Source organism: Protopterus annectens, chromosome 11.part0 (genome assembly GCF_019279795.1).
Source record: "Protopterus annectens isolate FY-2018-M chromosome 11.part0, PAN1.0, whole genome shotgun sequence".
NCBI lineage: Eukaryota > Metazoa > Chordata > Ceratodontiformes > Protopteridae > Protopterus > Protopterus annectens.
Genome location: NC_056745.1, coordinates 259,795,671 through 259,814,774, shown reverse-complemented (window position 1 = coordinate 259,814,774; position 19,104 = coordinate 259,795,671). Strand labels below are relative to the sequence as shown.

The 19,104-nt window shown below is 41.7% G+C and overlaps 1 protein-coding gene across 25 annotated transcripts in view; it reads right to left on the bottom strand.

The window, feature by feature from the left end:
* Window positions 1–19,104, bottom strand: part of C2CD5 (C2 calcium dependent domain containing 5) — a 1,731,257-nt gene that overhangs the window by 213,943 nt on the left and 1,498,210 nt on the right. The window lies entirely within an intron of this gene.

Genomic DNA, 19,104 nt, shown 5'->3' with positions numbered 1-19,104 from the left:
AGAACTCCAGCTAAAAGAGTTGTCAGATTACTGCAAATTGAGGGTTGTTGTTAAGTCACCCAATAACACCCAAACCATCCAAAATGAACACTCCCTAGTAAACTCTTGGTGCATTAAAATGGTCTCAAACTAAATACTAAAAAATATATCATCATCACTTTTGGTAGACAACACCTTCTTTTATCATACTGTATAGACAAGACTCAACTAAAAAACAAAAATGTACTCAAGCACCTAGGAACATGGCTAACGCAGTCTATTTTTGATCATTATGTGACAACAGTTGCCAGGAAATCTTTTTATTTACCACAATTAAATACCATCAAGTTCTAAAGAAGTTATCCCTGCCTTACACTCAACACAGATCATAACAACTATCAAACGCAACACCCACTTTGAGCAGTATTAGATTAAACACAACAATTAGAAAGACACCACAGGTTCCTAACCAAAAAAACCACAACTTGAAGTCCATGAACTACCATGAGAGGTTGGAAGCTCTATCCATTTATTCAGTATCTTACAAAGTTTGAGAGGAAATCTCAGTCTCAGTTATGATGCTATTAGAGAGCTGGCTGTCCTGGACCTCCTGTGTCTCCACAAGTATAGTATATCCACCAATACTAAAACCAGGGACCAAAATCTTCACTAACAGACAAATAAAACACAATGGAGGGATAGGTTTAAAACTTAGCACCTCCCAAATCTTCTGCATGTTAAGCAGTGCAACTTACAGTCTTCCATAAACATAACCTAGATGACTAGATGGGCAGCCAAAAATGTATTCAGCGATTAACTGTCATGGCTCTTATGGAAAAAGGGTGTGTGGCATAAGGGAGGGTACCGGCAAGATGTGAGTGGTCATAAGCTGTAGTGGCCTTGGAATATCTATGAAATTTATGAAAAAGACCTGTTCAATCTTGACAAGTTTAGAATAGGTCTTCATGGACCACTCTTCCAGGAAAGCAGGTATAATCTTCAGTTGATACATGTGCCATCTTATCCTTTTGGCACTTAAACGTCCCTTAAAGAAAAAGGTCCTCCAGATGGGGTTACATTAGTTGCCTCTGCTTTTTTGTCATTGGTGGATTACCAATTTATGGAGGTCTGGCAAGGAACTATAGGGTGTACCCCTGTGAGACCACCTGGAGTCCCCACTTGATCTCAGTTGCCTTCTTGTACTGGTCAGCAAGGAGAACCAGCTAACCTCCACTCACTCTGTCATCTGTGTAAAGAAAAGATATGGGTTTGGGAAGGCTGAAGTGGGGTACAGGAGGAGGAAGAAACTCAGGATAGTCAAGGTTGCCTCTCTGTCTGCAGTACAGCCCTGAGGCTCCTAGACATTTTATATTATCCTTGCCATTTTTTCTTATATGCCCTCCTTCTTTACTTTTTGCATGTTTGCCTTTTCCATGGAGATGGTAAAAGAGCTTGCTTTTGGACAGGTAACTCATGTGATATCTATAAATGGGGGGGGGGGGGTAACTAACTGCATGAAGTTCTCCCTTTCCTCCAGTTTCATGAAGAATACTTGATTAACAAGTACAAAAAATAAATTCTTCCAGGGAGCACAGAGAATGTGTGCTTTGACATCCTCTGGCAGAGATTCTATTCTCAGCTAGGCATGCCTTTTGATCAGTGACCCAATGGCACCTGTACTGGATACTACAGTGTCACAACTGCACATAACTCTAGATTTTCCCACTTGGCCAGTCATTTAGGCTATTGCAAAAAATTTTACCTTCACGGCAGTCACCCAGCTCCCAGTCTTTTCTTTCAGTTTTGTAAGGAACACAGGTTAATATTTAATCATATGTACCTTGATAGTTTGCAGTTCTGCAGGCCACAGTTGCAGCCACACACACACACACACACACACACACACACACACACACACACACACACACACACACACACACACACACACACACACACTCACTTCATTCCCAAAGCAGTCTATGATCCTGCTCTTCCAGTCATTAGTAAGTGTGTTGGGGCTGGAACCACGCAGGCCCTTTCACAGGATCCAAGGACATTGCTGCTAGATTCAATGTGAGATGTTTGCTGGAATCATGAACTCTATAAAACTAGTCCACTTCCTGAGAGTAAGGAGCTTAGAGTATGGTTTCAGCTAAAAAAAGTATCCTAGAGGGTCTCTAAAACAATAGCAAAAATGGTAGGAATCTAGCTTGGAGACTGAGAGGCAGATGCCCATATGTACTCAAAGTCGGGCAGTGTGTTCTGGAGAGACAAGGCACTGACAGCTAAAACAGCTATGGCCCTTGTGCAGACAGCATGCCAAAATGGCATACTGCTTACCATTCCAGTGACAAGTGTCATGGGAGCTTCACATCAGCTCCCTATCAAAATGTCATGCTGACAAGCCAAAAAAAAAAAAACAAACAAACAAAAAAAAATACAAGAGAAGAGCGCATCTCGAAAATTGCTCTTATAGGTTCATAGGTAGATACTAGGCTATCTGCTCTAGGGCATTTATAAGCCTAGCCAGAGTGTATTTGGCTTCCGCCTCCCTATTAGAGTAGCCTACTGTGCGCCTCTGTAAAGTAGGTCACAGAAGGTACCCTTTTAAGATTAGTTTACTGTGCCTCTGTCTAGCAGGGACACAGAAGAGATCCCAGAGGTGAATTTGCGATTTCCCATCCACGCGTCCAGATTTCGCTTGAAGAGGTTCAGCGAGGGGCTATGTCTAACATGAACTGGGATTCTATTCCAGAGTGAGGGGAGCTTCTGGGAAATGAATCTGTCCCTCCAGCATGTCCTATTTATTTTTGTGCTGAGGTTTAGGTCCCTGGAGCGTGTAGCACTAAGGGACTTGGATTTTTTGAGGTGGAGCATGTCCCTTAATTCTGGGTTTGACATGGCTTTGTACGTCAGGCATAGATCGCCTCTGAGTAGGAGGTAAGCAACTGAGTAGAGCTGGAGTTTCTTTAGTTGAGCTGCATAGGACATCTGTTTGTAGCCCAAGATCCTCTTGGTGAGGTACTTTTGGGGTCTCTCCAGTTGATGCAGGTGTCAGGTAAGGTACATCCCAAAAGGGGCATTGTATTCAATTATGGGTCTGATGAGTGACGAGTAGAGAGGCACAATGACCTCTCTCGATCTAGATGCGAACCCTTTCGTGATAAGGTGGGCTATATAATAGAAGGTCTTTCTAACCACTTTGGCAACATGATTATCAAAGGAGAGATTACTATCTACGTTGGTCCCCAAATCTCTAACTACTTCTTCTGTACTTAATGGATTACCACCTATGTGGTAATTTGTGGGCACCTTGTTTTTCCCAAAGGGGATGACTATGCACTTTTTAGCATTTAGCTTGAGGCCATGGCTCTGGCACCAAGCATCCGTCTCTATGAGACCCTTTTGGAGGATGCTTGTGTCAGCTGGAGATTCGATTATGGCCCCCAGTTTGCAGTCATCTGCGAACTTTGTCAGCCATAACCTGTGTTAGCCTGAACCTCAGAGAAGTATATACCGAACAAGAGAGGTCCCAGAATGGAGCCCTGTGGGACACCACTTGCAACTGGTTTGGATACGGACATGGCACCTGCGATTCTGACCATGTGGGTTCTATCTCTGAGCCAGTTTGCAACCCATCTTGTGATACAGGGGTTGATATTTAAGCTGGTAAGCTTATTTATGATGCCCGAGTGGGGTATTGTGTCAAAGGCTTTTGCGAGGTCCAGGTAGGCTGTGTGGACTACCTTGCCCTCATCTATGGCTTTGGTAACTGTTTCAAAGAAATCAACTAGGTTTAAGAGGCAAGATCTGCCCTTAACAAAGCCGAATTGGGTAGGGTCCAGTGTCTGGAGGCTCCCAATTTCTTTGTTTATGAGTTCCATGATAATACGCTCCATAGCTTTACAGACCAGACTAGTCAGGCTTATGGGGCGATAGTTTCCGGGGTCTGTTGTGGCACCACCTTTGTGGAGTTGGACCACTGTAGCTGTATGCCATTCTTTGGGTACATATCCTGTAGTAAGGCTAAGTATGAACAGTGACTTAATGTGAGGGTTCAGTTCTTCTTGGAGCTCGTGTAAGACACAGCCTGGGACACCGTCCGGTCCCATAGATGCTGGGTTTTTTGCTTTGGAGAGGGCAGCTTTCACCTGTGCATCTGTGATGTCAGGGAGGTTACATTCAGTTGGGATAGGCATTTGCTCCTTTGGGGGGGAAGGAGGGGAGAAGTTCGTGCTGAATCTGTCTGCCAGGATGTTGGCTATGTCTGTAGGTTCGGTATATTTTGTACCGTTATGCAACAATTCAGAGCATATCTGGGAGTTTCCGCCCATGTTCCTGACATAACTAAAGAAGGCCTTGTGATTATTTTTAGTGTCTAGGGCAATTTTTCTTTCAAAACTGGCCTTTGATGATTTTATGAGGGATCGAAGTTTCTTGCTAATACTGATCAGAGATGCCTTCCCTTTTTGGGATTTTGATCTGTCATGTAGTAGCTTCCTCCTTCTGTTGTATAGCTTATTTATGGCCGCCACCAGACCGGTCTCCTGTTTTTGGAGGAGTGAGTCTTGGTTTTATTTGGGATAGCACGATACATGCATTCCTGCAGGTGCTCATAGAATGCATTTGTAAAGGATTCTGCGGATTGGGCTGTATTATCCTCTGGCCCAGGGGCTTTGAAGGATTCCACCTCAGTCTTGAGAAGTGCAAAGTTGGCTTTTGAGAAATTCTTTACAGTGATTTCCTTGGCTGGGGGTGGGGACGGGATATGGATGTCCAGGGAAATTTGTTTATGGTCTGATCTTACCAATGAGGGGTTTACCTCTGGTTTGGAACATAGAGTCCCCATGTTGGTGATGACCAGGTCCAACATGTTGTTTCCTCTTGTGGGAGTGGTGACCAGTTGTTCCATTGCGTTAGAGTTTATAAATTCAAGGAACCATTGGGCGAGGGTGTTTGGGCTTGAGTAGTTTTCCCAGTCAATGTTTGGGTAGTTGAAGTCACCCAATAACATAGTGTTTGGAGAGACCTTCATATTCTCCAGTGTTCTCAGGAATGCCAAGTGGGGTTCCTGTAATAGGGAGGGTATTCTGTAGCAGACTACAAACTGAAAGGTAGTTTTGCCCGCTGTTAGTTGCACATGGATAGTTTCCGATGCTTCGTGCAGTGCCAATAACCTGGAGGTGTAGGTATCTTTGATGAATATAGATACTCCCCCTCCTTTTGTGCTTCGGTCTGAGTTTTGGGGCCGAAACGCATGGTATGAGTTATAACCTGGTAGTGCTGGGGTGCTCTCAGGAGCCTTGAACCAGATTTCTGTTACTGCACAGACATCGATTTTCTCCATACTGAGGACAGCCTTGAGCGCGTGCATCTTGAGGTTTAGACTTCTGGCATTGAGTAGCATTACCTTTAGTTTTTTTATCCTTGGGTTGTCTATGGAGGTGGGTTTGTCCTTTGAGCCTTGCCTAAAAAGGCACTATGGGGGTGAAAAGAGCCTTGGCCAGTATATGAAAGCCTAAGGGTGACAGGTGCAAGCCGTCCCTAGCAAAGCAACGTGGCTTGTCGAGCATGTCATCCCAGGCTGACAGACACTGGATCCCCTTTGAATGACACCAATACTTTAGCCAGTTGTTGAAACTGATCATTTTGTCTTTATACTGTGGCATCATTCTTGGTGAGGGCAAGATGCTACTCAAGGTCAGGGTCATAGCAGCCTGGGCTACATGGTCAGAGAGCTCCTCTATGTCTCTTTTCATGTAGTCCAGGGAGGTATGTCTCAGGTCATTCACACCAGCATGGACAATGACAGAGTCATACTTGTACTTGCTTTGGAGTGACCTGAGTGCTTGCGTTATGTGGCGGATCCTGGCACCTGACAGGCAGCTTACAGTGACCTTCTCCTTGTTCAGTCTGGTGAGCGGGACGTCAGTGTGCTGGACAATAGAGTCCCCTATAACAAGTGTATTTGGTGTGTTGTTTGGCATTAAGGGCTGTGACTGTGAGGCACACTGATTTTGTGAGATATGTGATTCGTGGGTATTGTTGAGGGGTGGCTGTTGCTTGGATATCTGCTTAGGAGGTCTTTGCTGTTTAGGCAGATTTTTATTTAGAGCCTCCGAGTATGTTTTTGTATGTTTATGTGTTGGGTATGCAGATGCAATAAGCCTGTGTGAGACTGGATTTGTGGTGTGGGTGGTTACCTTTTCCTCCTGACTGACTGTGCCAGTCTTGGATTGAGACAGCTCTGCCTCCAGTTTGTCTGTGTAACTGCATCTCTCACATGTATTAGAGTTTGTTGGAAGGAGGAGAGGGTTGTCTGTGTACATAAGGCAATTGTAACATTGCCTCAAAATTCCCAGATTCACCAGCTGGACTGGAGAGTAACCTTGAAACTGACCCTTGGACATACCAGATTAGTATAGGGAACTGTTTTTTTACTGATCAGATTAGGTAAGGGAACTGATTTTTCACTTGATCAGGAAGGACCAATCGGGAGCCTAATACGTATGAGAAGTCAAGGAGGGTGTAGTGCTTTAGTTAGTTAGTGTTTCCTTATAAGAGATAAGCAAGTGCAGGGCTTTAGAAAGAGAATAGAATTCCCCTTTAAACTTCTTTTTTGCAGTAAGGCAAGCGCCCTGCCAAACTTATATATACCATCTCCAAGACTGCCATACCTTGGGTAAAAGCAAATATTTCAGGAAATGAACATCTTGGACTTAGAATATGAAGTCTATTTTCTGGTCCATTCAGTCTCCCAATTTTGGGACTTGTTGCTCTAGGCCCTAATATTTCAAATGATTATCCTCACATCAAGTCACCATCACAGCCACCAAGAAGATAGCAGAAAGCAGAGACCATGCCAAAAGGTCATACAATGGGCCAGGGAAGGCACATATAATGACATATGCACTAACAACAACTGCTGCTATAGACCACCGGCATGTGGGAACTCAGATCATTGCTGTGCACATCTTACTGCACTGGATGACACTCCCTAGCCACGTCTGCACCTCACTGCAGCATCCCTGTGACTTCTCACATAAGCATGTCTAAGGGATTACCTGCACGCTGCAGGATCTGCCACTGTTGCAGTATTCTTTACAAAAGGAATCACCTGGCAAGGGCAGCTCCAATATCTGGCCAGCATGCCAAAGCCTTAGATTTATATACTTTGCACAAAATGCATATACTTTCTGCAAATGGTGTAGGGAATACAGGTAATACATGAATGTACATACTTCAGAACTGAAAAGCCCCAGGAGGAACAACTATTCCTAGGAGCTTGGAGGAACATGTGCATCCAGAAGAAGAAAACAGAAAGAAATTCTAGGCCAGGAACACAGAAGGAAAGGAGCAGAGCAGAAAGGGGAGGAGGGAGGGAGCGAATACTGCAACAGTGAAAATAAGGACATCTACTGCTATGGTAAGATTTTACACAAGTGTACTATGTCTTTCTATCAAGTTGCAGTATTCTTTACAAAAAGGAGAGTATAAAAGCTAAAGAGGAAGTCACAGAGCAGACCTCTAGGAAACCCATGCAGAATAGCTCTGGCAAAGCCAGCTATTGCTCTGGAAATAACATCCAATTTGTAATGCTTAGTGAAAGTATGGATAGAGGTCCAAGTAGCAGCCAAGGATGGAACTGGTATCCAATCCTTTGAGAAAGGCACCACAGGAAGCAACAGTTCTAGTATAATGAGTTTTTACAGAATAGAAAGACATTTTCCATGAAAGGAATAACAAAAAGAAATGGCCTTAGAAATTCAAAAGGAAATGGTTTGCGTAGAAACAGCCAAACTTACTGATCTGGGATGAAAACAGACCATAAGTTGCTCAGATTTGCAAATGGCCTTAGTTGTAGCTAAATAACATCTGTGCTCTCTATGCAAATCCAAAGGGTAAGAACCTTCTCAGACTGAAAAAAGGAGGGCAAATGAATAGACTGATTAAGAGACAACTCATTAACCAGCTTAGGCATAAAAGGATGACTAGTACAAAACCTTACAAACATCATGCACCATGTAAAATTCATTAGGTTTCTTAGAGGCTGAGTGTCAGGGGTCACAGAGGCTGCTGAAAAAGTATCTAGAAGGGCAGCCAAGATACAGTAAAGGGCTTGGGTGACTATTTGGAGGTGTTCATAATGCATCTTTTAAATATCAGAAACATGAGAACAGTCCCATTCATCATACGAGAAATAGTGACCCCAAAGGAGAGTTCCTCCCAAGGGGGAATCTGAAGTAATATCTTCCTTCTCAGATCCATAATCTAAGGGAAAAGGGAGTTGAGAAGAGGATGCCAAAGACTCTTCCCCAGAATCCAAATTCTATTCAGATGATTCCTGCTCTCTGGGCCTGTTAAGGGGAGTAGAAGACCAAGGAGGAGAAACTCCTTGAGGAGGCTTTAACGCTATTAAGGTGTTAAAAAAAAACAGAGTAAAATTCTGCCATTCATGCTGGGATCTTTAGCAGCAGGGGAAATATGTTTAGTTGTCTGCTTTTACTTCTGGGCCATGTCTGCACTAAAAACCCCAGGCAGTTCAGACCCGTGCCTACACTCCACCAACGTAGTGAGAGTCTCCTCCCAAACAAGGATTTGTGGTATCCTCCTCAGTCCCTCAGAAATAATCAATGTAGGTTCTCCTCAACATCCGGAGCAGATGTTAGCAGAGCCGCTGAGGATGTGAGAGAAGGCAGATCCTTGCTGGCCTTCGATGAGGTTGTGGCAGAGGAATCCAAGGCAACAACCAGATGATCCTCTGGGCTTTCAACTGCCTCAAGAGAGATGTCTGGAGGCGGGACAGCAGCTGAATCAGACCTAAGTTTTTTGGCCTTTTTCTTGGCAGGTGGCTGATCTTCAGGACAGGAAGATTCTGCCACAGCACTCTGCACCAACAATTTAAGATACTGGGTCTCCAGGTAAATTGATAAGGAGGGACTATGTAGGGTCTCAGGGACAAAAGCTTGCCAGATAGAATACTGCATATGGTCATGAAAAGCACCCAAACAGAAGACACATTGCTTGTGACGATCTTTATGCAAATCTGCCTCCCAGACTGACATTTTCCCTTTCTGGATGACATGTAAACCCACAAAAAATAAAAGTAAAAATAGATAACAAGAAACCCCAATGGGGCACTTATCTGAAACATGGCTCGGCACCAGCACAGAAGGAGTGTTCAGACCAACGTTTAATGATGGCGTTCGGACTGGCACAAAGAAGTTCTGAGCTATGTACATCCATATATCACTTTTATGCCTTGTGGGGAGAATATGTGTGATGTATGTCTATAAAATATGAGGCTTTGGTATACTGGCCGGATGTTGGGGTTACCCTGGGCAGGGGATACCTTTTGTAAAGAATATTGCAACAATGATATGGATGGACATCTGGGTGCTACAACAGCTATCAAATTGCTTCCTCTTCTTTATTGAAAAAAAAAAAAGATTTTTTTTTTTTGTTCTAAAGGCGGCATTGGCGACCTATATCCTGAAAGTACAGTTGTGTAGAACCTCACCATAACAGTAGCTGTCCTACTGATCACTGTTGCAGTATTCCAACCTGTTGGGTTATTTCACCAAATACCCTGGACATCAAGCTGGGGTACCAAAGCCAACATTTTCCATAAAGCCATATGTCTGACATATGACCTAAGCCCATGGGCGAAAGGATACATAAATGAACATATGAGTGTAAATCCTCAGACTATCTCATCTTAGCATTAGCAGCACATAGTAACTTAGAAGGCTTGCCTGTAGACAAAGAAAACAAAGAAGGGTCTGCCACAGGGCTTTTGTACAGAAATTTCAAGTTCACGGGTACTTTGTAAAACCAAAGACAAGGAAAAACAGTTAAGACCAGCTCTGAGGTTAACTGTCACTCCAGACAGAAAACATTGACAAAGGGCAAGGTAAAGTCCAGTGATTAGAAATGCTAGGCAGGTAGTAGTAAGTAGAAAACTTGTTTATTTAGAATACACAAAGCCAATGCCCTTCCTCAGTGTGTTACATAACAGACTACTATTCACACACATTTAAACTAAAACCTTCATGACAAAGCCCAATCAGAAGAAGAAAACAATTGACTGCGTATTCATATTTAAAGACATAAAACAAATTTTAAAACATGAAATATTTCCTGTTTAAACCAAGTCTTGCACTCTAAAATTATAAAAAATATATAAAAAGTATAAAAAATATATACATGTTTGTATATTAAGGTGCATATATCAATCACTTCCAATAGTTCAACAGCATTTGTCTCTTCTTTAGTATAGGTTTCAAGCTCACTGCTTTCTCACCATCATCAGTAATTTCAGTCACTTCAGACATGTGAACTTCAGATGCCATACTAGCCTCAGTGGGGTCACAGATGAGGGAGACTGAGTAAATGTTGGGTGTACTGTGAGGTCTGAAAGCTCTGTCAGTATGCCTGAGTCCAAATGGGTAGTCATGATATCAGACCTAAGCTTCAAACGTTTGAGTGGGTAGGACATTGGGGTAGAAGGGTCCACAAGCGAAGCACATAAGTTACTGAGTTTCCAAGCATGAATTGAGAGATGAAACCTGTGTTCTTAAGGTCTTTGGAACAAAGGACTGACACAGTGTACAACTTTTGTAGTTGTGCTCCTCACCTAAGCAGAAATGGCACTGGGACTGGAGATCCTACTACCATTGCACCTTCCCCTCCTAGATGACATCTAATAGAGCAACAAACAGCAATGCGATTAAGAAAAAATAAAGAAGGTTTCCCATGGGGTACTTATCTGAACCAGTGAAGGCCAACAGTATCAATGACCGCACTTACAAGAGACTGACAGGTGCGAGACCTGTGATCAGACTGGCGGCAAGCTAGTCTTGAGGGATTTACCCTCGTATGTCCACTTATGTACCCTTACTCCCACAGGCATATGTCAGCTGTATGGCTCTATGGAAGGTTTTGGCTTTGGTACCCCACCAGACATCCAGGTTATTTGGCGAGATAACAAAACAGTTTGGAATACTGCAATACTGATCAAAGGAAGGACAGCGGTAATTTACACCCTGATGATCTTGATAATTATCATTCCATTTATAATCTTCCATTCACTGACAAAATTACTGAGGATCCTTACTTGCTGCCCTACTTTAACAATAACAAGTGCATGATCCTTTCCAGTCTGGTTTGTGCACCATTCACAGCACCAATACAGCTCTTACAGGAATCATTAGTGGCCTTCTAACGGTGGAGAATCAATGTCACTACTCTGCATTAGTTGAGCCTGATCTCTCTCCAGAATTAGATATGGTACACCATGATATTCTACTGGGCCAAATGAGGCCCTACTGAAGGGCGGTGGATACTGTAGCACCTGGGATTCATCCCTTCAATATGCTCAAAATGACATCCAACAGGTTTCCATCCTCTCTTCCCTGCTGTTCATTTTGGACATGGGAACCTCAGACACCATACCTCCTTACATACCAAATTACTATATATATATATATATATATATATATATATATATATATTGTTAGAGTGCCATTAAAATATATATAAACAACATTAATTACCTGTTACTCTTGACTCAAGAATAACTCTTCAGGACGTGCAATTATTTGTTTCTTTATTGCAGTAGAATAAATCACAGAGCTGGGAAACTGCCTTCATAAAGTTTCAAATCTGTCTCACCAAGCAGCAAAAACATTGTTTTTATTTAATTTCTTATCAGTAACACGCATACAGAATTTTGACGTTTCACACTGACTAACAAAAATAGGGTCTCTGCAGACCCTTGTGATTCTCACTTAGTGCTGCATGTGAACACTTAAAAACATTTTTTTAATAACAATAATGTTTTAGAAAAACACAAGCCACCTGGCCTGGCAACCAATATTGTTTTTCAACCTTGTATATTTCAGTACCAGTACATGCTAACTCCCCAACATTCCTTATAACTACCCATCCTAGCCTGGGAAGGTCTGAAGCTCACATAAAGTCTCATTCACATTGTGTACGTACCTTCTTCCCTTCCTGGGCATTCCAGACTCTATAGACCATAGTACATCTCTTAACCCCTTCAGCACTTTCTTTACCTTCAGTCAATCTGTTAATACACTTTACAGCTTAATAGTAGAATGCAGTTGTACACACTTTGAACTACATTAAGTATCTGTGGTGAGCATAAATATATATCTACACTACATATCATTTTTAACGTAAATATTAAAAATTCATCAGATGTATTTGTGAAGGAAACTGTAAGTTAATAAGTATTTTGTGAAGAATAAGCAAAAGAAGTACACACACACACACACACACACACACACACACACACACACACACACACACACACATACTTCCACTGGAAGAACTAAGATGTTTTCTGTATCAGTGTTATGCTGAAAATACCAAAGTTTGCTTCTTCCTTCTTCAAGGGAAGATGCCCACTGGGGATTCACTTGGTAGAGACTCACAGTATACGCAAACATAGACATTCACTAATCAGCTGAAGTTCAACATGTTCAGTGTGTGTCCATATTTATTTACACCACTTAAAGGAATTCTGGACTCCTTGTTTCGTAACCAACCATCATTTAGTGTGCTGATTAGCTAGAATTTGTGGACAAATTTAAAAAAATCCTGCAGTGGGTTTAGAGTAGATACTGACATTTAAAGACCAGATAATGTGTTGTCAAGTTATCACTTTTCCATTTACTGAACATTGCCTGAATTAAACATATAACCCCTATGATGATACCTTTCTGTGATGGTACATGCCTTGGTCTCTTTCCATACTGATTACATTAACTCCTTGTACTTTTATCTTCCTAACACAGAACAAGATTTAATACAGCTACTGCAAGTTCATTAGCCAAGTTATTTACATGTACTTCTAGTCACCTTCATATTACTCCAGTCCTGCAAAGCCTACAGTGGCTGCAAATTTGGTCCAAACTTCCAATTTTACTGCATTCTGCTCAACATGAGCTGGGTTTCCCACATCTGAAGGCTCTCCAGGTCTTTTACTGTCATACTTTGTCCCTGCATTCTTCCTACCAGGAGTTGATGTAGGTTAGATAAAACTATCAGGTGCTTATTCTATCATCAACAGGCATCACACCTCTGCTATCTCCTATCCTGTGTCTGAGAAGTTCCAGAGATAGCTGCTTTCAAAAGGTTCCTGAAAACACAGCTTTCTCATTGGCTTATGACTTATTTTATAATTTCCATTAGTATATTAAATTATTCTTACTGTAACCAGCACTTGGTTATAGTTACCATAACAACCAATAATCTGATATGTAGGGAGGTAATGCAAATGGTACTGAGATTATGAACGATGGAAAATATGTGACTTCCAGAATAAGGTAAGAAGCCAGTGGAAGTAGTTTCACTAACTGGGAAAAATGAGCTGGAAGACATTACAAATTACAGCCTTATCTCACTGATTAATGTGACAACAAAATCATTTGCGTGACTGCTGGCAGTGGATTTGGACAGAAGGCTTTCAACAGAGAGAAAACAAGCGGGTTTTGTTAACGGAAGCTTTTCATCAGAATGATTTAGGGTCAGATTTCGAGAGGGAGCGAGAATGTCATTACATGAGGGTGCTGGGTTAATTGTGCTGGTCAGCTGTGGAGTATGACAGAGGATGGTAATGAGGTACAGTTCAATGCAAGGCTGTCTGCTTTCACCAATAATATTTAAACTGATGATGGAGGTGTTGACTAATAAGTTAAGGGAAGAGTCAGAGTAGTGGAACTAAGCTTTCACCTATTTGCTGTTAAGTGCAAGGTGCTACTAATGGATGTAAGAGGGCAGCTGCTGCAGGTGGTGGCGGTTTTGAATGAATATTGCAGACAGCCTGGTAAGAAATTTCACAGAGAGATGTTGGAAGTGGTGTCAGAGACCAGGCATTTAGTGAAGGATGGTTACTTTCAAGTTTGACTGCAGGAGCTAAACAAATGGGGTTAAAAATGTTTTGAAAGATGGATAAAATCAGGAGGAACAATTTACAACAGCTGGTGGAAGCAACAAAGAAGCCATGCAGTAGGTGAAGTAAAAAGGTAGGCTCAGTGTCAGAAAGAAACAGAGCTATAAGGAAGACGAGTATGTTGCAGAGGGTGTGCTTGGCAAGACCTATCCTGCTATCACCAAGGGAGCAGTTCTAGAGGGAATGGTAGAGGATCTGTAACAAGTACGTGTGGAGAGAGAGGGCACAGTAAAGGGGGGAAACATATGATAAGGCTGTTAAGAGCAGCTGGGGGATAACAGATATGAATAGGTGTACTGCAGACATTAATAAGGGGAACTTAGAGGTGGACCTTATCATGCGGAACAATTTTAAATAAATAAATAAAGTGGGCATGCTACTAAAAGAGAAATGGAAGTATGAAGTTACTTAATTACAGAGGGTAGGAGGACTGGCTGAAGTATAAATTATATACAGGGAAAGATTATGGACAGATGAAGAGCAGCACATGACAGTAAGAAAATAGGATATCCCATGAACACATGGACAGTGTGGTGAAGGTATAAAAGGGCCAAGTGAGGTATATTCTCATAACCCTTTGAGAGAGGGATAGCCACTGGGGGACAGGGCAGGCTTATTAAGAATTGGGAGAAGATGGTCAGAGGTGGGGCAAAAGTCTTTTGGGAAGGGGCTACCACATGTGCATTGATCTGAAAGGATTCAGTCTTATCTGACTAATACGTGTGTATGCACTGATGGAACATCAAACCAACTAAACCATTTACATGTAGGAAGAAGAGGGACAGAAGATGTTGGAGGCTAAACAGGCAGGGCAACTGCGTGTGTGTATACAGACAGACAGACACACACACACACACACACACACACACACACACACACACACACACACACACACACAATGTCTTAATTGCATGGGGTGGAACACGATCCTCATTGTTCACTACCTGGGCTATATGGCAATGCATCAAAGATACATAAAATCCACAAAACAGAATAACAGAATAATTGCAATTCTTATTACATATTACATTTAATGTTAACATATACTACAAATTTACATGTGGTAATATAAAAACAGAATTTATAACAATACACTAAATGGTACACAGTTACTGTAAAAGGGAGCAAAAAGAACAGCAGGAACTCAGAGTTCAACAAAACAACTAAGATGTGTCAGACATCTTGCAGAATGCGATCATATCAAGACAACGTGAAAACAATGAAATTTTGGCATCACATGACAGAAGAAGAATTTGGAAATAATAAACTATCAAGCACTTTTAACGCAAGCATATTTATATTACAGACAAAGATACAATTTCAACTTTTCCTTAAAAGGTGAAAGACTGTCAGCTGCAGCAATTTGAGAAGGGAGGCTGCTTCCCAAATCAGGGGGCCAACATATTCAAAGATTGTTTTTCCACAGGCAGCCTGCTCTTTTCATTTTACATAGTCTTGCATGGCACCTACCACCGACAAACATTACTGTGTATGCAATTAGCATTGTACTAACAGCTGGTTTTAAATCATTAAATAATATAGCAGCTGTAAAATGACTTGTTTTTGATCTGGAACTACCTCTTCACAGATGAATTGACAGTTAATAATTACCATTGTGTTTTTTTGCAAAATGATTAGGAAAAATTACCACTGCCAGTACAACTGACCCACAGAAACCTTATTCCCTTTTAGTAGGCAACAAAGATGTTTAGGCTTTGTGCTGGATGATATCCCCCTTTTACAGAATTTACAGCTTACTGCAAGAACTTAAAAGTGGTTCACTGTATTTCACATCTTCTAACATGAATGCTCGTTTCACTATCACTCTCAATGTTGTAGTACTAAGACTGGAATATACTTAAACTATTGCAGCCCCTTCTTTCAGCACTAAGTACGGGCATGTTACACACTGCTGAAAACAAGATTCTCAGATGCATACACCTTGCTAGTACTGGAGCACACCAGTGCCTTTTAATACAAAGCAACGTGTCTGTCTTTTCACTGCTAGGGCAAAGTACCTGATCATTGTATTTACATTTAAATTGCTTAAAGGCAGGTATCCGAACACATGCATGCTAATAGATTAGTAGTGTATGAGTCATCGCACTCTCTTAGAAGTAACAGTAATAATAGTAATAGTAATAGCCTCAAATGCAATATTCCTTGCTTCCCTTTGGCTGGCCTAAGAAGAGATCCCTGTGGAGCTCCACCGGTGATCAGCTCTGTAAATGAGTAGGACCTATGTTTATCAACTATGAATAACGTTTAAGATAGACAATTCTTGAACCAACAAACGAGAGACCACTGACAGTTTGTTTACTTTCAAGTTATGAATAATCATATCAAAGACCTTTTTAAATAAAAATTGATCTTGTCAGTAACTCATTCGCCACATCCGAGTACATTTTTAGAGTTTAAAATGAAAGTTGCAGTCTGAATTCTATATTTAGGATAAAATCCACATTGTTTTCTGATAATAGGTTGTATTTTTGAAGGTAATGAAGCATCTGTTCATAGATAAACTTTTCTAGTAATTTCGGAAATGGGCAGAGGTTTGAAATTTGTCTACAACCCGTTGACAATGTTGGACAATGCAACATTAGGAAAAGACATCGTGAGAACATGCTTGTAAGCATCAAAGTATTTTAGATTAAGTCAAGGACGTGCTGCAGAGAATGTATGGGACACTGAAAGGCTGGCGTTAGCAGCTAAATCTATTTAGGGTATGCCTGGGGTTGAAGGTAGGCAGAAGAGACAGGACTGCAATAGAGCTAATTGAATGTAAGTTAAAACTACAAAGTGGAAAGGAGGCAGGGAAGGAAGAGCTGCCTTTGGGACAGAAAACATTACAAAATGGATGAGGATTTTGAGAAGGGAGAAGCAAAGTACAGGAAGGAGTGTGTTAGAAGAAACCTGGGGATCTGGCAGATACAGAGTGTGGTAGAGGCAAGCAACTAATCAACAAGGATACAGTAGAGGACAGCAGCAATGGGGATGCTAATAGGGAAAGCCCATTGTGGAAATCGACTGAAAGGGGTGTAACTAATTTAAGTATTTATTGCCTTTTGTTAAAAAGCTATAAAGCTATTTTAAATGCACTAAAAAGATGCAGTAAAAATGGGTATGTCACATATAGAAGAATGCAACTATCAACAGTTAGGGCCAACATTTCTGTACATAATAAGAACAGCTCTTATAATAAATGTAGTAAAGGAATAAATCCTCTTGCCAAATCTAACTGCAGGCTTCAGTTTTCTGCCTGGAAGTAGAATGGCAAATGTTGGTTGCTTGGGGCTGTATTTTAAATTAAAGAAATAACTTGATCCTGTCTTAGAGTGTCTATTCAGAAAAAAAGACTTCCAAGAGGTGACCTACAGAGAAGGACAGTTTTAAGTGGTCAAACTTTATTTAACATTTGTTTACCGGGAAAGTCCGACTAGGACAGAGCCCATTTTCAGCAGAGGTTCAGGGAGAAATGCTCCAGATGCACGTCTTTGGAATGTGGGAAGAAACTGCAGCACCTGGAGGAAACTCCTGTGAACGCAGGGAGGACATGCAGATTCTATAAAGAAAGCACATGAGCCAATAATCGAACCAGAGAACCTCTTGCTGTGAGGCGACAACGCTAACCACTGCACCACCCAGTTCACTTCACTTGTATTCTTACTGATAGAGTGGCACAAGCAATGTGCAGTCTCACTAAGCCCTACATGTGCATTTTAACATTTGTAGGTAAAGAACATGAGACAACTGGACAACCCAGGCTGGCCTTCTTGATAGTCTCCATAAGGAGAGGTCTCTCTCAGGAAGGTAAATGGGAAAAGAAGACTCTCTGTTTCTGTCAGCCTGCACTACAGGAATCTTCCATTACTTCTCTCCCAGTCACTGCTGGACACTCACAATGAGTGGGAGAAATCCCCACCTCAACATATATCAGACAGAAACACGCATGTGCCCCTCAGTGCAGAAGAAGGAGCATCTAAAAACAAGACACTTAGCTGATAATGGACTCAGTGCGGGGCAGGATGTGATAGGGGACTAGCACTGGAATCGAGAATAGCTACTGTGGTCTGCCATCATGAACAAAAGGAATGAGAATAGTTAAAATTTAAAGAAGCAGCAAAAGGAAGTAAATTTGCCAGGTCCAAGATGCAATCTCGTATCCAAACCTTACTACAGGGGCACAACAGCCAGCTCCTTGTATGCATGCAGAGCACCAGCTAGCCTTAGTGATTGGAGGAGGCAGCAAATGAACTCCAGTTCTTACTTTAGTTTTGGATGTTGGGGAAATGCTTTCCTACTCGTCTTTCAGGGCTCAAAAGATGATGATTTAAAAGACAACTTCCTGGAACAGGATGGTAACTTATCTGGGAAGATGTGAAGACAACTGCCTAAGTGGCACACTTTGAGGAGAAGATGAAACTAAAAACTTTAGGTCTAGGTCCATGTACCTCACCTTCTGCCTTTTTTATTCTGTTTTATATTTTCAGATGAGCTACTTTGCCATTCTCTACCCTGACCTTTCCTCTCTGCCAAGACCTGATCAGGAAGCAGCAGCTGCATTTGGAATATTATGCTTCTTAATGACAGCATCTGGGAACTTTGCAAATTATGCAGTTCAGGTGGGCAGCCAACACTGTGCAAAACATTAGTAAGAACTGGGGCATTAAGGGTACATATGCCCCCCCCCATCCTAGTACAGGGAGTGTTCTATGAATGATCCCAGTGGGATGCAACACCGCAGGCAATCAAATGGAAATTTTTTAGAATGGCTGCAAGAAGAGAAGAAAAAAAAATCACCCAAATACTCCACCCACTCCAGAGAATCTTCAAGATATGACTACCTGCAAAGTGAAAAACTGTACATGTAAGATCTGTTGAGGTAACTTTACGATAGACCCCAGCTGTGGAGTAAGTACCACATTCTGCTGGTTGAAGAATGGATCGACTTCCACTTAAAACCCAATAATAAACATCTGTTTACGTCCAATAAATTGGAAATGCACATCTGCTTGTTTATTTTTAATCAGCCATTCACAGATCAAATAAGTTATCGTGCTGATATTAGATGTATGAAGAAGCCTGCTCTGTTCTGATCTGAACTACCACAGTTTGTGGTTTTGTGGCCATAATGAATGATGTCAGTG